Here is a 25204-nt window from a genome sequence, read left to right on the forward strand (position 1 = left end):
TTGGCTCTTCTTGCATTTTCTTCCTAGGCCTTCTGGGAACATATAGGAAGGATCTTTCTTTCTCAATCATGCCACTATCTTGTTTTTTCATAGATTGGGTCCTAGGATACATAGGAGAGTTCATGATGCTCCTAGTAACATGCATTTGTTCAAATTTTTCTGTAGTTGTTTACTCCTCAATATGATGTTGAACCAAAAATTCTTTCAAAATCATTCCCTTGCTTCTGACCTGATATTCTACAAGTATTTTAATGAGTCGTTGATGATAAATATGTTTCTCTTTTACTTCAGTTTTATTTTAAACGCCTTCTATCATTTTGATCAAGCTTCTTGAGAAGAAATAGGGTAGATTTATCTTGGATTCTCCCTTTATGTGTTGAAGTAGCCTAATGTGGTCAAGATAAACTACACTGAGCCAATTGTCACATTTAATATATCTTTGGATGATCAATACTAATTCCAACCATGGCTCACTCAACTAGTCCCTTGGGATTCCATTTGCTCTATGAAAGGATCCTTTTCTCTGTTTTTCTAAAAAGAATGTCCAACCTTTCTCTTTGAATTGAATCCTTTGTGGTATTCTTCTCCAGTTAAGGGAAGATCTAGAGCTTGGGAAAGAAATTCTAGGCTTAGTGGTATGGAAAGGTCACCCACTTTTGTTTGTCCCTGTTCATAATGATTTATGAATTCTTTTGTAATCTTGTCATTACGTCCATTAAATTTACGAAGAAACCTTATCAATCCTGCTTGATACAATTTTTCTATGCTTTCTTTCCTCGAGTTCTCTATTTTGAATTCATTTGGCTCAATTCTGGGTGCCATTTGCTCTGTATACCAATTAATGTATCCTTGGACAGTTAACATCCCCATCATAAACAAAAATACATGTATATATATACATTTGTCTTCTTATTAATGCAATTTTTATTCATGGATAATTATCATGGCAAATAGGCTTACCTAATCTTTGAAGTTCTTTAAAAAAAATGAAATGATTCTCTTGCTTAAATCCTTTTCAATTTCCTCGGTACTGCTGCAAAAAGGAGTCCATTGCTCTTCAAAAAAAAAATTTGCTCACTGTGTAAAAGATATCAAAAACATCTTATCAATGTTTTACTGCTCCTAAACTTGTGCTTCAATCTTTGTTTTCCCAAGTTTTTTTTATGAAAATCCCTTCTAGAAATGCTCACTGTGCATATGTAAAATAGGACTCCGCGTTTTCAAATATAACAATTTCAGAAATATGCATGAAGGTATACGAGCTGGAATACTTGAACTAGAAGAAGACTCGTGAATATCTTTGAGTTAATAACTCGTTTTCCTTTGTTTAAACAATGTCATTTTAATTAGAACTCCTTTCATCATCTTCGAAAATTTATTCATGACACAGGTTGCAAGGTTTGTTTAATGGTGGTAGAGTTTTCAATTTGACAACTAAAGTCTTTCTCCCTCATAAATTGACACATCTTAACCAATATCTCGAGCTTAACTACCCTTGGAATTCGTTTAATTGCCGATAGAAATCCGAGATTTTGCTCTTACCTCTTCTCCTGCGAAATTTCTGGAGTTTGTTGGGAAGCATAGTCAACTTGGCACAGAGAGAATCTCGGCCTTTAATCTCCTTGTTAAAACCAATGTGTCTTTCCTTATTTCTCCACTGACTCTTTAACCTCCTTGCCTATTTCTTATTCGCTCCCTTCTCTATTCAGGGCTTCGCAAACCTCTCTCTCTTATGCAGACTTCTCTTCAATTTTCGTGTAAATGGACAATGTTACTCTCACCTTCTGAGCTCAGTTCTTTGCTATGATGGCGAAAGAGAGATTTACACAGAGCTCATTTTATGCTATAATGGTGAAATATAGTATGATACATAGTTTTGTTTGTTTGAACTTATTTTGACCGTTTCACTGCTCCCAGCTCATACTCTGTCCTACATTCTCGTGGCTTCGTACGTGTCACAGTCTTGACTGCGTTCTCTGCTTCATGTACACTTCCATTCACGGATTTGTATGCGTCTTATCACCATAATTCTTTCACTACCCACGTTTTGCTATGTTCATTTTTTATTCATATTTTTGTTCATTTTTTTGTTTGCCCACTAAATTTTGTAAGCACCATCATATTCATTTCTCATAGTTTTGTAAGCACCACTATAGTTTCGTTCATCTCTCATTGAAGGCGCCATTGTATTCCACATGTTTGCAATTGTATGTTAGTGGCATTGAGCTCCGCAGAAGCAGAGTATATGGCAACTAGCACAACTATGTGCAAGACTATATGGGTTTGGAAGCTGCTAGTAAGCTTGTTCATGCAAAGGATGAAGTCGATCAGTGTCTATTGTGATAATCAGAGTTGCATAAAGCTCTTTGAGACTCTAGTGTTTCATGACAGGTCAAAGCACATCGATATTTGGTGTCACTTCATCAGAGAATGTGTGTAGCGAGGAGCATTCCAGCTACAGTATGTTCCCACAAAAGAGTAGGTTGCACATATACTCACGTAAGCTCTAGGGAGAGCTAAGTTCGTCTATTTCAAAAAACATATGGGTATGGTGGAGAACCCATTTTAGTAGTAGGGACGGGCTATTTTGGATGTTGCATTTCCAACAACGACAACAGATGTAGAAGATGTTGTAGTGCAGATGTAGAACTCATGATCCGGCGTGGCCCCTATGCAAGTTAGTTGGTCCTGGATCTCCTGCAACCTGCTGAGGAAGTGATCTATCTGCTCCCCGTTCTGCATCTGATGCGACGACAGTTGATTCTCTAGTAGCATCTTCCTCTCCACGGAAGTGCCCTGATACAATGTCGTCAAGGTGTCCCACATCTCCTTTATTGTATTCTTCTCGGCAATATGTTGAACTACATGATCCTTGACCCCATCAAGGATTATGCACTTTGCCTTAGCCATCGCTTCCTCATACTTTTTGTTATCAGCTGGGTTGACTGGGATAGCCACGGTTCTCAAGGCGAAGGCCTTGATGTGATGTCTATCCAGAACAGACGGGGTCATCGCCTTCCAGATGACAAAGTTGTATGCTCCATCCAACTTGTTCTGATCCCTCAGTCTGTTCATTGGCATCTCTGCTCTTCTCTTCTACTCCTTCTGAGTCTCTACTTCCCTCCTGAAAGTTCTCTTCTAGACTCCCTCTGAGTCTCAATTTCCTTCCTGGAAATCCTCTCCTGGACTCCCTCTGAGTCTCTTTCCCTCTTGGAAATCCTTCTGCAAATAGTCGAATCACACCTCTTTGATCCCCTTTGCTCCTGCAACATTGATCTAGATTTCTTGGCTAGAAATCTGCCTAGGTGGCGATTCCCTCTACCTTGGTTCTATCTCGTTAGGTACTGTTCTGCTTTGACAACAACAACACCCCACCAGCGTCACAACCCACAATCTACCCACAGTTCTCTAGGCCTTAGTAGCTGAAGAAACTGAGCCTCTTGGCTCTGCGCAATCCCAGTGGCTGAATCGCTCCATTGGCCAACTGCGTCACTCTTACCTGGCTGAGCAGGATGACGTGGTTCCTCCCGAGCCTCTTTTACCTTCCTTTGGCTCTGTGCTGGCCGTCTCTCTGGCTCGAATTGATGATGCAGGCCCTCTGCGTCATTCCTTCTCTGCTGCTTTCTGCTTAAGAACAACTTCTCTCACTCGGGACAACTATTTCTACTACAAATTTTCTAATATAGTTGGTGCCCTGTGATCTGCAACGATCTGATACCATGTTGAAATTTCTAACTTGTTAGAAATTTTCCTGCACTATCTGGTTTATTTCTCCTACTTGTTTAATTACTGAAAAAGATATTTAACCATATAAATACTGAAATAAACACAATGCAGTCTCAACCATCTATAGATCAACAACTGAAAGAAATAGACAAACACACAAGGGACAATGTCATTTTTGGACAATCATCCCCAGAAAAACCCAATTTGGGAAAACCAGTTTAATAGTTCTGAGGGTTTTATTATTAAGCAACTTTTCTTGAGTACAATTGGGTGCCAAACTGGTTAACTCGACAGAGAAATCAATCTGGCAGTAATACCTCTATTCGAAAGAAAATATTCGAAAAGTCTGCTCCACGAAAACTCTCTAATGCCTCTCCGAGGCACTACGTTAGCTCTCTTGGCCTCTGCATCAGTCTGAAACCCTTTGCGTCAACACTCTGATGCTCTGCGCAGGCTCTTTGGCCCTCTGCATCACTTCTACAGCCGCTGCGTCACTCACGCAAGCCCTTTGTCCCTCTGCGCAGTCACTCTGGCCCTCTGCGTAGGTTCTGCTGGCTCTGCGTCTGCCTCTCTTCCTCCACGATTGCCTTTCGGCACTATCTTTGCCTCTTTGCTATGCACTCACTACCCCTCGCTGCAACTTTGATCACTGGTTCGATGTCTCTTAGCAAACCCTGCTCTAGAAAATCGAACTGACTAATCAATCTGGTGTATCTCCAACTAACCCTGAAGCCTCCTCTTATACTTTTTCTATTGAGTCTTCGCAGCAGCGACATGATACATCGCCGATGAGCGATCACCGATATCGCATCGGCGTATTGCTATCGGCATTTACAATGGAGCATGGGCCTTTTATGTTTGCGATCCGATGGGCCGGACCCGACGACGGTATTAATCCTTTTTGATAGATTTTCGGGTCCACGACGATATCGCTATCGGCGTTTTTAAAAGGGACAGGGCCTTCACATATGATATGCTTCCGACCCGATAAGCCGGACCCGACGACGTTATGAATGCTTTTTGATAGATTATCGGGTCCGCAGCAATATCGACGCTTCACCAAAGAATGGGGCACAGGACATCGCCGATGAGCGGTCGCCGATATCGCATCGGCGCTTTTAAAGAGGGCAGGGCCTTTCGCATATATATATATATATATATATATATATTCCCGACCCAATGGGCCGGACCCGACGACGGTGTTAATTCCTTTTGATAAATTATCGGGTCTGCAGCGATCACCGATATCACATCGGCGTATCGCTATCGACGCTTTCAAAGGGGCGGGCTTGAACATGAGTTATGTTGCGATGCGATAAGCTGGACCCGACGGCCATACAAGACTCCATTTCATATTATTTCGGGTCCGCGCCCTTCACATTTTTAATGTTTTTTTATGTATTTTCTTTGTATAAAGAAATTACAAAGGAGGCCTTGGGCAGGTGCCGATTGCGATGGAGTTCGGACCTGATGGGTCGGACCCGATATTTTATGAATCATTTCTTATAAAATGTCAAATCCGCGCTTAAGCCATTTTCAATGGTTTTGGGCGCATTTTCTGTGTATAAGGAAATATAAAGAAACAGAGGATTGGCCGGTTAAGATATGCATTGCGACCCAAAAGGTGGACCCGATAGTTGGATGAACCATGCATGCACCTCTTAAAAGTCAAGATTGAAGCAATGATGGGCGGGAATGAACAGTTTGGGCAACGTTTCACTGTTTATAAGCAAAACAGTCATAATGGAGCCATTTTTAATGTTCAGCTGCTGCAATTAATCAACAGTATGGTCGAAAGGGAAGCAGGGCGCCGTTTATCAGATCAGGGCATTCAATGGTTATGGCTCCTTTGGTATTTCACGCCACCTGCTCAAAGGAGGACTGCAGAGCAACAGAGGAGTCAAATCCATTTACAACACATCCAGATTTGTACCAGAGGCCCACTGCTGAATGTAAATGTGGTTGGTGGCCATTTATGGGCTCCTCCACCCATAGCTAACAAAGAGATTGTGTAATGAGACACCATATATACTGAAAAACAGATGTAATGCGTTTGATGAGTGTTAGATGAAGGTGACTCTGTTGTAAGGTTCAGCTTCTGGAGACTGTAACTACTTTGTAACCTGCAGCGTCTGGTCTTCATTTCCAGCTAATACAAGCTTCTTTTGCTGTTAATTGCTCACTTTCCACTTCTCTTTCTTGTTCCAGGCTGTGCCTGTTTGCATTGATTCATGTTCTGTTAATGTTTAGCATTAGAGGGGTTGTCATCCCACCTCTGTGTTAGGATTTAGCTTGTATCATTGAACGTGTATGCGGGTTTCTGTGGTTTAATGCATAGAGAGCTGTCATCCTGTCTGTGTATTAGAAACTAGATTTAGAGACCTTTTAACTGGTTGCAGCCGGCCATCACAGGGTCTTGTGCATCTGCTGGTGTGGTCAGTCTTCTCCATTATCACCTTATCCTCAAATTGTGAGTAATTGGTGGTTAAAAGCCTTGTAGTCTGGGGGTGTTCACCCATGGTTGGGGTCAATCATAGTAGAAGTGGTTATCTGGCTTGAATATGCAGCATTTGTTTCATTGATCCACCATTTATCCAACTATTTTGTTGAATTTGTAATGTTCTCGAACATCACTGATATGCAACCTAGGTGAGTTTCTTGGGGTGATAACATTAAATGGCGCTGTTGCCGGGGTGAAGAGAATCGAAGCTCAACTTCCCTGGGAGACGACACAGCTTCAAGCTTTGATGACAAACAAGGTTTGAACACAGATTTTGGTTGTAATCATCTCTCTGGCGACTCCACTGGAGAAAGGCCATCCTTTGGCGACTCCACATTGAAGTTCTGGCGCAGTTCGTGAAGCATGCTCGGAGAAATATTCAGAAATCACTAGCTGGCCTGTGCCTGATCCTGAGAAGATTGTTAATCGAAGAAAACTTTACAGACGAGAGCATCAAGATCAGGTAAGCCTTAAAGAATTTTATGTGTCTCTGTTAGTGAAGTTCACCTTCGGAGATTCATACAGCTCCCGTTTATTCATTTCCCTTTCGGACCTCAGTTGAAAGAAGCTCCATGTTGTCCATTATATTCCTCTGTTTTTGCCATTCCATTCATTGATTCATTCTACTCAGTCCACCAATATCTTTTTACCTTACCTCAGTCATGGCAAGCCAGCAAGCTCTTACAAAGATAGAAAGAATAGTTGCTGCTAGGTATGGGCCCTTAGTTTTGCCTACCCCTTTGAATGCCATGCCTGTAGGAGACTATATGGAATATATGCCTATGTTTACTGGTGCTGAAGGAGTATCAACTGAAGAGCACCTCAAATCTTTTTATTGTTATGCTGATAACCTAGACATCAATGAAGAGGATGTCTGGATGAGGGTTTTTGTCCAAAGCCTAGATGGGAAGGCTAGAAAATGGTTTAGAGAATTACCCCCTAGGTCTATTGTTGATATTGGGGCCCTAGATTATGTATTTTTAAAGCACTGGGGAAGTAATAAAGATCTGCTCTATTATCATACTGAATATGTGAACTCGCAGAGAGAAGATGATGAGCTACTGTCTGATTTCAATATCAGATTCAATCATATGTACAGCAGAATACCAGCTAAAATAAAACCTACCCCTACTTCTGCCATGCTCACATATGCCAATGCCTTCGATTCTCAGTTCTGCCTGTTGTTAAGAGAAAGGAGATGTGCTTCTCTAGCTGATATGCAAGATGCAGCTTTTCAAGTTGAATCGAACATTCTAGCTGCAGAGAGACTTGAAGATGATGCCGAGTGCAGAAGTCAGGGAGGTGAATCCTCATCATCCTCAGAGCCTGAGATTGATAAATTAGCTAGGATGATCGAGCTTTTGACCTCTGAGGTTTCCAAATTAAAGGCTGAGCAGTATTCTAAGGAAGTAGGAGCTCCTTGTTCCATTTCTCTTCTAGCTCCAAATATATATAAAGGAGCACATGAGCAATTGCAGATTTTGCAGAGAAACAGAGATGCAAACGAGGATCCAAGGGTGAAGACCCTTTGTCAGGATATAGTCATGAAAGAAGATCTGTTTGAAGAAGAAGAGGAGCTCCATGGTTTGGGAGGTGCTCCTTTCCTAACCAGAGCTGCATATGAAGAAGCAATAGCTAGAGTAACTGCTTGTGAGTTTGTTGTAGCTGTAGAACAACAAGTTGATCAACAGCAGCAGATGGCAGCAGGTCCCTTCCTCCATGAATCTGAGCCCAAAGCTAGCTCATCTTCACATGGCTATGCAGATCTGCAAATTTTCCAGCCTGCTTTTGTCCTCGGCCCAGTGATTAAAGAGGGAGAGGAAAACTCTCCATCATCTTTTGTCCTTATGTCTGCTCATCAGGAAAGCCCTCATTGCTGCCCCTTGAACACTGAGGCAGAATATAATTCTATGCTCAAGGTTGAAACTGGTAATCTCGGCCTTGATATCCTGATCCCTGCCCAGAAGGCCTCCACAAAGATTGAAATGGCAGCTTATCAGATGACAGAGGAAGAAAATGCACAGTCATGGGACTCCTCCTTGGATGAGGGTTGTTTAAAGAAAGATTCAGGAGCAGAAAATGTCTCTGTGTCCCCTGCACAAGAATACAATGGTGCATCTTTCATATTAGTTGTGCAGACTACAAAAGGCACAGACAAGTACACAACAGCCATGATTATCCAGCAGGTGTACAAAGGCTCCTGTGAAGAGCATCCAAGGACGAGAACATACAGAAAGAGAGTGAAATTTGATCCCTACCTACCTGTCAAGCTCAAATGTCCTAAACTCTTTGAGGTAGAGGATCAAATCATTCCAGTCCTGCTGATCTATGATGAACCGGGCTGAGAGCAGGAGAAACACTTTTGGTTGCCCTGCTAATGGGCAAATTTTGAAGTTTAAGTTTTCAGGCTTTTATGTTTGTAATTAAGTTCTTTTTCAGTTTTATGTTGTATGCTTAATTGACTCCATGCCCAATGGACCCTAGGCAAGTGTTTTTATAGCTGTTTTTGTATGAAGTGATTGGTCTGCAGGTTCTTGAGACCTCACAGGGAGGATCTCATCCCCAGAAGAAGCCAATGTTAGCTTTGCTGTGCAAAAGAATCAAAAATGGATTCAAACACTCTCAAAGGCTGCAATTACACTTATAATTATGCCAAAGGATCCATGGTGCTATTGAAATCCCCAAGTTTGGGTCAAAGGCCATCCACCGATCGAAATAGTTGCAAGGAGAGTACCCTCGGGAGAGTAGAAATACACTATCGGGAGGCGAAAATACTCCAAAAACCATGTAAAAATCAAAATTACAGGCTTAAGGATCCGCTTTCATCTCAACTGTTGGATCTGGCCGATCAGCGGTCCAGATCGCGTCGGCATATCGCAAGTCGGGGGAGGCAGTGGCAGCGACATGATACATCGCCGATGAGCGATCGCCGATATCGCATCGGCGTATCGCTATCGGCATTTACAATGGAGCATGGGCCTTTTATGTTTGCGATCCGATGGGCCGGACCCGACGGCGGTATTAATCCTTTTTGATAGATTTTTGGGTCCGCGGCGATATCGCTATTGGTGTTTTTAAAAGGGACAGGGCCTTCACATATGATATGCTTCCGACCCGATAAGCCGGACCCAACGGCGTTATGAATGCTTTTTAATAGATTATCGAGTAAGCAGCAATATCGGCGCTTCACCAAAGATTGGGGCACAGGACATCGCCGATGAGCGGTCGCCGATATCGCATCGGCGCTTTCAAAGAGGGCAGGGCCTTTCGCGCATATATATATTCCCGACCCAATGGGCCGGACCCGACGGCGGTGTTAATTCCTTTTGATAAATTATCGGGTCCGCAGCGGTCGCCGATATCGCATCGGCGTATCGCTATCAGCGCTTTCGAAGGGGCGGGCTTTAACATGAGTTATGTTGCGATGCGATAAGTCGAACCCGACGGCCATACAACACTCCATTTCATATTATTTCGGGTCCGCGCCCTTCGCATTTTTAATGTTTTTTATGTATTTTCTTTGTATAAAGAAATTACAAAGGAGGCCTTGGGCAGGTGCCGATTGCGATGGAGTTCGGACCCGATATTTTATCAATCATTTCTTACAAAATTTTAAATCCGCGCTTAAGCCATTTTCAATGGTTTTGGGCGCATTTTCTGTGTATAAGGAAATATAAAGAAACAGAGGATTGGTCGGTTAAGATATGCATTGCGACTCGAAAGGCGGACCTGATAGTTGAATGAACCATGCATGCACCTCTTAAAAGTCAAGATTGAAGCAATGATGGGCGGGAATGAACAGTTTGGGCAGCGTTTCACTATTTATAAGAAAAACAGTCATAATGTAGCCATTTTTAATGTTCAGCTGCTGCAATTAATCAATAGTATGGCCGAGAAGGAAGCAGGACACCGTTTATCAGATCAGTGCATTCAATGGTTATGGCTCCTTTGGTATTTCACGCCACCTGCTCAAAGGAGGACTGCAGAGCAACAGGGGAGTCAAATCCATTTATAGCACAGCCAGATTTGTACCAGAGGCCCACTCCTGAATGTAAATGTGGTTGGTGGCCATTTATGGGCTCCTCCACGCATAGCTAACAAAGAGATTGTGTAATGAGACACCATATATACTGAAAAAGGAAGCAGGACACCGTTTATCAGATCAGTGCATTCAATGGTTATGGCTGCTTTGGTATTTCATGCCACCTGCTCAAAGGAGGACTGCAGAGCAACAGAGGAGTCAAATCCATTTACAACACAACCAGATTTGTACCAGAGGCCCACTCCTGAATGTAAATGTGGTTGGTGGCCATTTATGGGCTCCTCCACGCATAGCTAACAAAGAGATTGTGTAATGAGACACCATATATACTGAAAAAACAGATGTAATGCGATTGATGAGTGTTAGATGAAGGTGACTCTGTTGTAAGGTTCAACTTCTGGAGACTGTAACTACTTTGTAACCTGCAGCGTCTGGTCTTCATTTCCAGCTAATACAAGCTTCTTTTGTTGTTAATTGCTCACTTTCCACTTCTCTTTCTTGTTCGAGCCTGTGCCTGTTTGCATTGATTCATGTTTTGTTAATGTTTAGCATTAGAGGGGCTGTCATCCCACCTCTATGTTAGGATTTAGCATGTATCATTGAACATGTATTCAGGTTTCTGTGGTTTAATGCATAGAGAGCTGTCACCCTGTCTGTGTATTAGAAACTAGATTTAGAGACCTTTTAACTGGTTGCAGCCGGCCATCACAGGGTCTTGTGCATCTGCTGGTGTCGTCAGTCTTCTCCATTATCACCTTATCGTCAAACTGTGAGTAATTGGTGGTTAAAAGCCTTGTAGTCTGGGGGTGTTCACCCATGTCTGGGGTCAATCATAGTAGAAGTGGTTATCTGGCTTGAATATGCAACATTTGTTTCATTCATCCACCATTTATCCAACTATTTTGTTGAATTTGTAATGTTCCCGAGCATCACCGATATGCAACCTAGGTGAGTTTCTTGGGGTGATAACAGTTCCAAACTTGTGGACCTGCTACATGAGGGGAACGGTCCCCTTGTAAGATTTTCTTTCAATACATCTCAGACATGTACTTTCATGCTCTTTTTGAATTCAGGCATCCCTGTCACCATCTGACTCACAGACCTCCGGTGCTATTTGTTAATGGACATGGTCCCGAGTGGACTGCATGTAACTCAATACAACCCTGAACTCAAAAACATCTTTGAAAATTCTATTTTCAAAAACTTACCTTTCCATCGATGAGTGCCACCCTGTAACCTTTGACTTCCATTGTCGAAATGGACACCAGGTTCTTCTTGTGATTAGGTACATAAAAGAGATTCTGTAAATGAATCGAGTTACCCTCATTCAATTGAGGGGTAACATTCCCTACACCCTTTCTGGGATAGGTGGCATCGGCTCCAAGTATAATCCCACGATTGTTTCCATCTCTACCAAATTAGAGAGTGCACTCTAATATTCGATGAAGTGCCTTGAAGCACTACAATCAATAAGCCAGATTTCCAAACAATCTGAAGGAGAGGGCCAATACAAGATAACGCTTCTTTATCTTATCAAAAACAACATTTGATTCTTCATCCCTGGGTTTCCTTGCTTTCTTTTAAGAGTCTGCCATTTCCTTGATAACCTGCATTACGTGTCATTCCTTTGATCATTGAAGATGTTCTTGGAATGATTGTTATCTTCATCAAAAGATGTGTCTCTGCCATTCGGAAAATTCTTCGCATAATGGCCAAACTTATTGCAACCAAGGCATCTGCTTTTCCTTCCACCCTTAGATCCGAACTTCCCAATGAAGTGATCTTTAGGTAGGCCATCGGAAACTTCAGTTGTGCCATTCTGGTAATATTCTCTGCTTCGACATCACCCTCGGTGAATTTGAAGAGGGATGAGGAATGCACTGATCCTTTTGTCCTTTCCCATCTATCTTCGGTGATTTCTCTTTCAGTCTTGCTTGGGCATTTTCTTCACCTTAGCTCTGATACCATGTTAATTTTAGGTATGTTCTATGCTTAGAGAAATTTATTTCAATTTTCACAGTTAGGTTAATATCTTTTCCAAATTAGCAATCACATCAGCATTAAAGTAAACCGCAGATAGAATATAAACATAAATCGCAGAAGACAAGCCAAGACAAGAGGACACAAGATGTGGCGCTAGCCAGGGACAAACCCCAATGTGGGAAAACCGTTGATCAATTCTTCTTATATGTTCTTCAATAGTTCAGTAGAGAGAGAGAGAGAGATAGTAAGTTGACAACAAAAGTCAACACTTTGACTTATCTAGATAAGAGCATAGATCATCTCTAAGAAGATGATACATGAGATCAGTTGAAGACATGATGCTTCAACTGATTCTCCAAGGTGACTCCACCTATCGTTGTGCTGCATTTCGCCATCATGTTGCACCTCACCGTGATACACCATGCTACACCCATCATCACTATGCTGCATCTCATCGCATTAATCATGACTGTACCCATCACTGTACTGCATTATGTGCCATTGATACACCATGTTGCTGTATTGACCTATGCTCTGGCTGCACCTTGCTTGCTTGTTGTCCCTTGCTTACTTGTTGTCCCTAGCATGCTTGTTGTCCTTAGCATGCTTGCTGTTGCATGCTAGCTGTAACATTGCATGCTTGGTGTATTTGCTGGTAAGTACCATACAACTATCCCAATGTTAGTTAACTATCCCTTGCATGCTGCTCTCCTTCGTAGACAGATGCTCTGACATTTCTCGACAGTTCCAGCAGTTTTGGCAGGTCCTATAGTTCCCGGCAGTCTCGGTAGTGCTTGCAGTTCCCGGAAGTTCTGGCAGTTCCAATTGTGCCGACAGTTCCTGGCAGTTCTGGCAGTTACAGTTGTTCCGGCAGTCCCGACAGTTCAATTCCTGTAGTTCCGGCTGTTCTCCGCAGTTTCGACAGTTCTGGCAGTTCCGGCTGTTCCCAATAGTTCCCAACTGTTCCAACTGTTCCGATAGTTCCTGGAAGTTGGGGCTTCTGCCCTCTGGATTAGGGCACGTTGTCACTTAGGATCTCTCCTCCTACTAAAACCCAAAGACAAGTAGAGAAGAAGAGATCGCAAGTGTGTTGAAATGACTTGAAGGCCACCTCTATTTATACTAAAATGTTGAGCACAAGTGGGGTTTATTTGGTTGATGGCCGACCTTGACAAATTGTCCCATAACACAAATAAATTCATATCTCTGTGAATACTTATTGGAATCGAATGATCTTTAGATCATTCCTACACCTCTCGATGAGAGGGATCCAAGAAAAATATCAGCTTCCATTAATAAGATGACCCACATGGAGTTTGGCCCTAGTTGCCAATTTTAACATATTTTTATTGGATTCCTCTCTTCGAGAAGTGTAGGATTGATCTAAAGATCATCTCATCCTGACATGTATAAATGGATTTATTAATTTATTTTGTTTATGGGCAAATTTTTAAGGTCGGACAACAAACTAATGTAGGCTCAAAAGCCCAACAATCACGTCTATTCATCCTCAACATTTGCATAGAAATGGAAGGTGCCTCCTCCCCATTTAGACACTTTGCTCACTCACATATCTGTCTCTCCGCCATTGATTGGGTACGGATTTATGAGGTAGCTATCCACATGTGCGAAGAAGGGCAATTTTTTTACGATGTTGATCAACTCTGAAGGAAGGTTTTTTGACTAGCATTGACCGACAACGTTGAACTATTTGATTGCGGTTTTGTGAGGGTTATCTCTGTTTGGGCAGGCCGCATTTTTGGGCATAGAAAACGAGGCAGACTGTACTGTTTGACCAACGATGAACAAATGGTAGACCGTACTGGCTCGGTGAGGAACAAATGTTTTACCTCATGCTCAAGGAAAAACAAGTTCTCAAATGTGTCATATAATACTTTGCCTGTTGGCAGGGCTTTAATGGATGAAGAACTGGCTTGTTCCTTAGCCAATTTTCTAAGTCTATCACCATAGTCCAACTATGTCATGAGTTTGTCATTGATGACCATAGGACTGGGCAGACCTTTCTCCCTCAAAATCTGAAATTTAGCCATGAACCTATCAATGGCTACCTGCATATTGTGGCACTTTTCTTCCAAATTAAGCATAAGGTTCCTTTTGGAAAGGACCTTCCTTATTTCTAAAATGGCAGCAGTCCTGTCTTCTATATTTAGCTCTTGGAGCTCATATCTATTCTTGTTGTTGAGGAAGTGGATGAGTCTATTTGCATCCTTTGGCTTATTTCCCAACTCCTCCTTTACTTTTTGGATAGCTTCAGTAGCTACCTTTACTAGCTCTGTTTGCTCAAAAATAACTTGGATTGATGGCTAAATATCATTGACAGAGTCAATGATATTGACCCACAACATTTCCTTGGTTTGTCCAAGTGGTTTTTCCAGTGTTAAATCCTTCTCTAGGATTTTGATTCTCTCACCCATTCTCTGTGCCTTTTGTGTTTCTTCTTTTTGCTTGAGTTGGGCTAGTTTGCAACAAGTTTCCAACTTTGCCACCTTTTGCTTTAGCTTTTTCATTTCTATAGCCTGGATGGTCATTTCTTCCATGGCTTTCACAAGTTCTGCTGCTTTCTCTCCTGATGCACCTGCTGCTAATGTAGATTCTGTTGTTGCTGGCAAGGCTGTTGCAAGTGGAGTTGTAGGTGCCAAAATTGCTGCTAATGTGGATGGCACAGTTGTAGAGACCGTGGGGATAACATTTGTTGAAGAGGTGGCCACATCTGCCTATTTTAATTGGATTAAAGCATCCAATTCCTTTTCAGTCTCTTTTAGTTGATCGTTCAATTTCAACACTAAGTCCATGTTTTCTTCATGCCCCTACTAGGCTTGCGGTAGCTGAGGTATTTTTAACTGTTTCTTTAATGCAACTATGTCATCATTCTTCTTTTTAATAAGTTGTTCTGTAGCTTTTATATCCTTGGGATCGTGTCCTAATTCAATTACTAAGTCCTCTAAGGACTTGATCCTGGTATCCTTGGCTTGTGAAGAGGCCTTTTCTGACTGGAATTGAGCTGAGATGTTGCTCAAAGAATTCTGTAGCTGGTGGGCAGCTATGGCTTTACCTGTCAGGGTGGAGTATATCATCTCTCTAGCCTGTTTGTGTAGCTCAATCTGGTCTATGGGATGGATATCCCTTGTGAACACTTCGAAACCTACCCTTTTTAAATATGATGCTGTCTTTGGCTGCTGGGATGTAGGTTTCATAAAGGTCATCTGTAGCTTCCCTTCTTTAATGTCAAAGGTTGACATTAGCCTAGTTTGATTGGTAGGAGTCAGCTTCAGATATTGTGCATATGTTTGGGCCTTAAACCTCTCATTCCTAGCCTTGATTTCTTTATATCTTTCCTTGATATCTTGGTCTTTGTCAGCAGGCATTCTGAAGGAAGATACTTCAACACTGAGCTACCTTTCCAACATCTGAGTTTGTGATGTGGAAGGCTTTTGTATGCCTCCAGATGGAGTGCAGACCTGCTTCTTTCTATTTCTGTATTGGTGACCTTCGCTGAGTTTTCTGTACATTCTTGCTCAGAGGGTGGATTTAGCCTTTGCCTCTTGTTTGATTCCTTTTGTAAATTAGTGTTCACGATTCCTGAAGTGGAAGCCCCTTCTCTATTTCTTTTTGGGACCTTCTCCTCCTTCTGAGGAGTCTGCATGATTGGAGGAGTACTCATAGCAGTCTCTGGTTCTTCTGGTACCTGCAGAAAAGAGCTGTCATCAAGCTGCTTTTCTAAATCAATGAGAGCATTCTCTACATCTATTCTGGTGCTGTCCTGGTCTACTAGGGTACCTTCCACCCATTTTGTTTGGTTTGCATATGCTTCTATTTCAGGTATGGGATGGTGGATGAAAGGTCCTAGCTTGACCTTTTGTCTCTTCTTTGTGATAAATTCTAAAGGATCATATCTCCAGACAAAACTTCTCTGGAACTTCATATTCTGTAGTATCAAATCTGCCTCTTTTCCAGCCTCTCTAGAGTTGCATATGAAGGGGCCTAGTTGGTCTTTTATTTTGAAATTGGCCTTCTTCTTGGCATTGACGAAGTTTACCTCATCTGCATTGATAATTTGCCTATAGTATTCTAATGCAAACAACCTCATAGGGAGGTATCTTGGCAACTTATATGGTGCAAGCATGCAACCATATATCCTGATTTCTGTGTGGTTCTGGTAAAGGTAGCAATCACCCACTTTAGTCTGCATTGACAGTTGAAGGACTCTCTTTATTTTTGGACTGATTCTTGGAGGAGGGTTTCTAGTCAACATTGTCATAACTAGATGTACAAATAAGTCAATGAAGTCTGAATAAGAGTATGGAGATCGACACTCGTGGGCTAATGGGGTCCCAAAAAAGACTGACCTGGGTTGACCCTTGGTGTCTAGTTTTTCTGGGTGAATGGGAATTTCTTTGATTGATAATATAAGAAAATATGGTATAAAACTGAGGAGTATTTGAAAACCCTTTCATTTCCCATTCTTCTTAACTGCTCATGCATTCTGTCAGCTATGAATGTGGCAAAGTCATAAATGGTTGTAGGAGGCTCTCCTGGGGTATAGATAGACATGAAAGCCAGGATAATTTCATCAATGTACTCACTTGTGGAGTAACCCAAAACACAAGATATCATGGCTACAATATTTCGGCCCCAGGGGGAAAATATAACTGCTACATATGGAGGGGGTTCATTAAGGATGTGCTTGTCTTCTCTGATGAAGGTTTGGAGCAATTGGGCCAATTTTGCAGATCTGAGTTTGGGATACAAGTCCAACAGATCTCCAATTGAGAGGGGAGTTAGGTTTTTCCTTGGTTGGACCTGCAACTTTTTATTTATAGACTTAGTAGTGATGGTGAAAAGGACCTTCTGGTCATGAGACATGATGGTTTTATGACTTGGGACGTAACATGGATAGCACATATGCACAATTTCAGGAAAAACGTGGACTTGGGGGAACTGGTACTTGGGCAAATTTGACTGCCAAAGGGCAATTTCATTAGCATGGTTTAGGAACTTGTCCCTACTTTGGCAATGTACTTTGAGTAGGAGCTGTATGATAGTGGTATCTTTTACCTGGAAATCTTTATCGGCTAGGAGAAGGTGGTCCAGGTCTAAATTGGGTGTAGAGATGGGTCTCGCATCCATAACAATTGGGGCAACCATATTCAGTTCTTGTGGATTTGAGTATGGGGGGTAATTTTACGTTTTTAGGGCAACGGTGTTCTTGTAGATGGTTTTGGTCTAAAATGTAAAAACCAAAATAAATCTAATTACTTTCCACTTAATTTAAGGTGTTATGAGGGCAATTTACTGGAATCAGACCACTGAGTGGGTTTTCCACAATTAAATACTTGGAATTGGGCGAATTTGACTATAATTGGTAGTTGACGAAGGTTAGCAGGGGTCTGTACGGCTTTGGTACAGATGGATGACTATGTCGGACTGTCTGCAGCTTCTGTGGAGCAATTGCGGAGGTTCGTGAGCTATTTTAGCAGTTTGTAGGAGTTGCAACGATGCTCTAAGTTCTCAAAGGCAAACGCGCGAAAACCCAACTCGGGAAAAACAGTGCGACATATGAGGGTTTTTATTATTATGCAACAATGAAATTTCAAGTACAATCTCGATGAACAAACTGGCAATCCAATACAGGAGAAACTGACCACAAAATTAGCGAGGCAAATTTTGTCTCACCCGGCATTGATCCAACTCCAAAACTGGCTTTGAATGGGCTCCATGAAATTCCTACTTAAGCGTCTGCGTCAAACCGCCGCAAGAACTAGAACACTTAGCGTGGAACTGCAACTGATCAAGCTGACTGCGCAATCCAACCTCTGAGAATGACTCACTGGCACATTCTGGAAATCTTCCTGACCTCTAACAACTGAATCGACTCTCTGTCCGGCCTAATCGAACTCTACCTCTGAGGCTTGTGCGCAACATCACTGAGGAAACTCATCTTGCTGTAGTTGAATCTCCGGATCTGCAAAAAAGATTTCCCTCGGACTCATTGTCCCTGCTCCTCATTGTCTGTGCTTCCTTCTTTGGCCTTCCAGCAGCAGCTGCTGCTCTCTGGAAATTGAATTGCCAAGGAAATTGAACTCCACAAGTATCTCAAGTGTGTTCTACATATGCCCTTCAACTTATTCTTATAATCCTCTGTTGGAGCACCAATGACAAAGATTAAATGTTAATCGAGGGCCCAAATTATTTCTCTGTCGATCCGTGTGAGTTTCTAGATAATTCACACCTTATCTTAATTAATTCTGATTAATTAATCCCTTTCCCTAAGTTTAGAATTAGGAAATAACTAAAAATGGTGTAATAATCTAATTGAGGCACTTCTAGGTGGAATTTCCGAAAACGATTTCTGGGTTATGGATATATCTTGTGTTTTAGACTCTCCACAAAGTTTTGAGACTAAAACACTTCCGATGTGACAAAAACTAACACTCCCTCTTAGCGCGGAAGGTGTTCTAGTGTCGTAGTGCTACAACACCCTATCTCTGTATCACCCTCTTTCACGTTGTTGATGTCTGGTCACTGTAACAGCCCGCCAACCACTGCACAACTCGGATGTTGCTTCTGTCTTGCTGTTGACACTATTGCCAACTCTGTATTTGCATTGGAACTCCCTCTCATCTATTGCTTCTGCAACTGCAACAACTGCAACTAAGAAGCATCCAAAATATTGAATCATCTATGCTTGTTGCATCTACCTTCTGAGTCATGACTGCTACTAGCATATGCATTGTCTGCTGAAGAATCTGCACTACTGCCAACTCTGAACTGAGGTACATGCTCTGTTGTCAACACTGCACTGTGCTCCTAAACACCTGATTGCTACTAGTCTTCATATGTCACTCTGGATTTGACTGCATCACTAACACTAATCCATCTTGCTACTGAATATTGTGGGCCCCTATAGCAAGGTGATGATCCATGAGGAGGACACCTCAATGGGCCTTGCCCGAGCTCTGCAATCTCTGGGACTACAACTCGAAGTCACCCCACCTCACTCCATCATAGCGAAGGTTTCCTCTAGCTTGGAGGACAACTTGTCTATCTCGGCTGATGCTGCTGCATGGTCTTGCTTCTTCTGCTTGTCCTTCTTCTTGAGAGGACACTGCATACTATAGTGACTGAACTCACCACATTTGAAACACTTGACCTTTAACAGGTCCTTCTTCTTCTTCTCCCCTTGTCCCTGACTCGGACCCTTGGATGCTAGGGCCACATTTTCTTCTTCCTAGTCACTCTTCACGCCCTTGATGTTTGTTAAAATTGGCAACCAGGGCAAAACTTCATGTGGGTCATCTTATTCATGGCTAATAATATTTTTATTAGATTCCTCTCGTCGAGAGGTGTAGGATTGATATAAAGATCATCCAATTCCGATAAGTATTCATGGAGATATGAATTTATTTTGATTATGGAATTATTATCAAGCCGACCTACAACTCATGTAGGCTTAGAAGCCCAACAATCACATCTATTCACCCACCAACATTGTGTATAAATATTGGCAATCATTGAAGAGAAGATTGGCAAGGCTATCCTAAAAGAACTATGGGGTCCTCATCACTCTTTCCTGCCGAAGACAAGCTCCGTGAGAAAGCTGTTAAATTTGGACAACTAGGTCCAAACTGCATGTTCTGATGCTCAGATTAAGAGGCTAATATTTTTGTTGGATTCCTCTTTCTGAGAGGTGTAAAATCCATATAAAAATAGTCTTAATCCGATGAGCAGAACTTATATTTTGAATTTATTATTCTTAATAAATTATATGTGCAAAGGTCAGCCAGTTTTGTAATGTAGGCTCACATGCCCAACAGATGTGTCACACACCCTCATTGATGGATATATATATACAAGAAAAGTTGGAGAGAATTTGATCACAACACAACTCACATCTTCCTCTCTCATCCTAAAAAGTACGAGCTACCTGGAGGACGAATTTCAGCCACACGTGGGAAGGACGAAGAGGATTTTTCTGCTGCTAGGGTTTCGCAGAAGTTTGACCAGTGTTGACTTTGATCAACGCTTGGTCCAAACAAGCTGAAAACTTGTGGGAGGTTCGATTTTTGAAGGCCATACTACTTGGCACAAAAATCGAGGTCAAAGGGTTGACCGTTTTGCTGCTGCGTTGACTTTTAGCTTGCTGCCCCTGCGTTGACTTTTCAGGACAGCGTTGACTTTTGTAGGACTGACTTGGGTTGTCTCATCTACTGGTTGGAGGGTTGTTGTGACACATGCTGGGCTGGCTGACCAAAGGAGACTTTGCTGGTTGAAGCATCCTGTTGACCGCCGAAACAAACACATACATTTTTCTTGTTTCTGATTTGTCTTCTGTAAGATCTGCTTATATGTTCTATCTGCATTTTGCTTATCTACTTGTATGATTGCTGTGAGAAAAGTGAAATTGCTCTTAGCATAGAACATCTACAAAACTTTACATGGTATCAGAGCTGAGGTGAAGACAAACTCTATCTATAGCAATCATCATCGAAGGAAATGGATTCCTCTAAGCTTGAATTCAGGGAGAATGACAAGCTGACTGGAAGTGATGACTTGCATGCCTGGAAGATGTTATTAGATCTCAAATTAGAAGATCATGATCTCCTAGATCATGTGACAGGGAAGATTCAAGAACCTCCATCAAATGCCTCTGCTGCTGTTAAACACAAGTATAAGAAGGGAGAAATCAGAGCAAAACTGCTGATCAGGGAATCCATAAATAAGAGTCTGGTTGCCTACATATCTGAACTAGGCACATCCAAGGAGATGTATGACAAACTGATACTTATGTTCCGAGTAAATCAAAAGGAAAGGCTGGACCTAAGGCTAGAAGAAAATGATGATGTTACATTTGCGATAAAGCAAGTCACTATGTATGAGATCATGAGCATCATGATGGATAAAATCATGGACATGGGCAGCATGATGATAATCATGATTAGAGAAGCATGGTACCGTATGCAGTGGTGCAACTCGAAATCCTTCTGATGGCAATCAAAGGAATGACAAATTCAACAACAAAGGTAAGAGGAGAGTTGGGAATCAAGGAAGAGGACAAGCATTCAAGAAGGTTAGAAATTCCAAGATGTATTAAATGCACCTGACCTCAAAAAGAACCTAGTGTCCATCTCGGGAACGGAAGACAAAGGCTACAAGGTAACCTTCAGCGATGGCAAGGTATGTATATGGAAGAATAATGTTAAAGATGCCTTTACTCTTGGGCTTAGTGTTGATTCATTATATTAGGTCGATGGAAGTCTGCTAGGTGTCATGTCGTATGACACATCTCTTCAGTCCGAACTTTGGCATTAGAGGTTTTCCCCCCTTCATTATAAAGCTATACTCGGTGTAAGACAAATGGTGATTGGGATGCCCGAATTCTGAATAGAGAATGAAGGTGTATGTCCAGGATGTGCTGAAGGAAAGCTCAAAAGGGGACCATTCCCCTCAAGCCAAAGCAAGACCTCTGATATATTACAATTGGTTCACTCAGGCATACCTGAGGTTGGCATTAAGAGGGAGACTACTACACCACATACTCCTGAGCAGAATGGTGTGGCGGGAAGGAAGAACCGCACGATGATGGAAGCTGTCTGGGCCATGCTACATGATGAAAGACTTCTGATGTTTCTATGGGCTGAAACTACAATCACAGTCGTATATGTACAAAATTGATGCCCTCATTAAGCATTGGGTTCCAAGACTCCCAAAGAAAAGTTGACTACAAGGTGAACAATCTTTCGACTTTGAGGAGCTCTCAAGAAGCCAACACCAGGGAACTGAAAGAAAAGGATGATGAATCAATGCCTGATGTAGAAGAACCCATGAATCTGATAGATTCTCATCCACATGAGCCTTCCTCTTCTAGGAAGAGGCCTTCATGGCTTAGGGGGATACTTGATGATGCTAAAGGACATGCTGCACCCTGAGGAACCTTCCGTCAAAGTAAGAAACTTAATAGGTATCAAGGATACCTGACCATCATGAGCACGATCATACAAAATAAGCCTTCGTCATTCTCAGATGTCGTCAAGCAACAAGTATGGAAGGATGCTATGACCGTAGAATATGAGTCTATTATGGAGAATGATGTCATGGAAGTAGTTCCCAGACCCTGGACAAGACAATCGTTACTTCAAAATGGCTTTACAAGATAAAGCATGCAGCAGATGGAAGCACGGAAAAGTATAAGGCTCGTTTTGTTGCTCGAAGTTTCTCCCAAAAGGAAGGTATAGACTATGATGAGATATTTGCACCTGTTGCCAGATATACGACCATCCGCTCGATCATAGCCCTTGCCGCTTCACAAGGATGGAACCTACATCAGATGGATGTCAAGACTGCGTTCTTGCATGGCTCGATCAAAGAAGAGGTCTACGTGGAGCAACCCGAAGGATTTGAGATTTATGATCGAAAATCTCATGTATGCAGGTTGAAGAAAGCTCTCTATGGGCTGAAGCAAGCACCCCGAGCATGGTATGAGAGGATCGATAGCTACTTGATGAAGCTGGGATTCACTAGGAGTGAAGTTGACCCTAACTTTTACTTCAAGGTTGAAGATGACAAGCCTCTCATATTGGTGTTGTACGTGGATGACCTCTTTCTAACAGGTGCAAACCCTCTCATTCACAAATGTAAGAGGGAGATGGCTTATGAATTTGAAATGAAGGACCAAGGACTTGAAGTATGGCAGAAGCCAAGGGAAATTTTCCTATCTCAAGGAAAATATGTGGTAAAGATATTGGAAAGATTTGGTATGATGGACTGCAAGCCTGTGACTACCTCGAGGATCTTAACTTTTAGAAGTTGTATGGTAGTGATGTCGGACCAGACTTGGGAAATGCCTCTGAGTTTCAAAAACTCATTCGCATTGATGTTCTTGGTGAACCTCCGTCCAAACATATGTTTTGCAGTTAGCATTGTGAGCTCATATTTGGTTGAGCCTCACTGGATTGATGCCAGGAATCTTCTGAGATGTCTTCAGGACACAATCTCTCATTGATTAAGATACACTGCTGGAGATGTGAGACTACTTGGATATACTGATGTTGATTGGGCAGGCAGTGTGGTGGACCGTAAGAGCACTTCTGGGTACTGTTTCCCCTTGGGATCTGCTTTGATATCCTGGATGAGCAGGAAGCAGAAGTCGGTTGCTTTGAGCACTGCCGAAGTAGGATATATCGTTGCTAGCATAACCTCATGTGAGGCAGTCTGGTTGCGAAAGCTCTTCAGTGAGCTGTTTGGATTTAAATTGGATACCACTGTGATTCTCTGTAACAACCAGAGGTGGGATTCGATTATTGAGGAATCCCGTATTCGTCAATTGCTCCAGCAGATAGACATCATCTGGGATATGGTAAGTCGATGAGCAAGAAAGCTCCATCACATTAAGATGATGTACAGGTTGATACACCTTGTCAAAGCCCCGAGGAAAGATCTAATCTGTGATTTTCCCAAACGACTTGGAATCGGCAAGAAACCCTTGTACAAGGGTCTTGTATGTTGCATACATTGAGCTCGAGGAGCTCTGAGGGCTTGCGGTTCCTACTGGAGCAACATATGACCACAGGGTGACTCACCCTCCCGTAGTGGTGCACACTGGAACAAGATGATTCGCTCTCTTGTGGGACAAGATGATTCGCTCTCTTGTGGAACATGATGATTCGCTCTCCTGTGTAGCAGGATGATTAGTTCTCCTGTGAGGCCTGGATTGATGTGTTCTCCATGGCAGCCTGGATTGATGTGTTCTCCATGGCAATTGTAGCAGGATTGATGTGTTCTCCTGTGAGGCCTGGATTGATGTGTTCTCCATTGCAATTGTAGCAGGATTGATGTGTTCTCTTGTGAGGACAGGATTGATTAGTTCTCCTGTCGAGGCATCCTACCTGTTGACCACTGCCGGTCAACTACCCATGCAGTACACCTGATTGACGTGACCGTGCCATCCTGCAGTCATGAACAACTTGATCGATTTATGTTGTAAACGCAGTCTGCATGTATAAATTTGTAAATAATCTTAGCAGATGTGAGTCATGTATGTAAATTTCCTAGGTGGACCTAATTTTCTAGGTGATAATCTACGTCCCGGAAGGTTTTTCGTCTCACCGATCCATGATCGGCAGAGTTTTCCTTCAACCTAACCCCAAAGCCGAGATGGATTTTGTCACTAGAATCTTAGGAGAATCCTACTGAGTTAATCTGCTAGATTATAGTTGTGTCGCAGAACTGGGTGGTTTATGAGGGTCTATGTCAAATGGGTTTTCCCTCTTAAGATGTAAAGTTGTAAAAGTCTTGATGTAAAGTGTCTTGAGGGTTGGAAAATGTTTTAAATCCCCTCACGAGTCCTAAGTCCTAGGTCCTAGGTGATTTCGAAGGCTAAGTTCGAGGATCCATTTTAAAATGAATTAAAAAATTAAAAAATAATTAAAAAATAATAATAATAAATAAAGATAAAAAAAAAATATAAAATTAAAAAAATATAAAAATTATAAAATAAAGCAAAAACCCTAAAATAATAAAATAATAATATTTTGAGTGAATGCATGTAAAATATCATTTTTTTTAATAAATCGACAGATGAGATTAAGAGATGTCTTGATTTTCATCAACGGTCGAGATCATTTCGACATGGATAACTCGAACTAGCCGTTGGGATCTTTTCCTTTAAATAGGGTGCTAAGGGTCAGTTGAGATTAGATTGGATCTGTGAGTCTTGTGCTGAAGAAGCTCTCTTGTAGTTCATTTTTTGTGCAATAAAGAAGACTTTGGGGTTAAAAATCTTGCTGGTGTTACTCTTCTGAAAACGCTGTAAGATTGTTCTATTTGTTCTGCATAATTTTATTTTCAGCCATTAATGATAACTTAATGAAGATTGATCTAGGCAAAGGTATCTTGTCTGATCTTTGAGGTTTGAATGATAGTTTAGATCTTGAAAT

The 25204-nt window shown here is 41.9% G+C and overlaps 1 protein-coding gene across 2 annotated transcripts in view; it reads left to right on the forward strand.

Moving 5' to 3' along the window:
- LOC149258986 (endoribonuclease Dicer homolog 3a-like) overlaps nt 1–25204 on the forward strand; it is a 290704-nt gene that overhangs the window by 112472 nt on the left and 153028 nt on the right. The window lies entirely within an intron of this gene.

This window comes from Pinus tabuliformis, chromosome 6 (assembly GCF_031772625.1).
Source record: "Pinus tabuliformis cultivar Carrire ecotype Pingquan chromosome 6, CPIR1, whole genome shotgun sequence".
Classification (NCBI taxonomy): Eukaryota; Viridiplantae; Streptophyta; class Pinopsida; order Pinales; family Pinaceae; genus Pinus; species Pinus tabuliformis.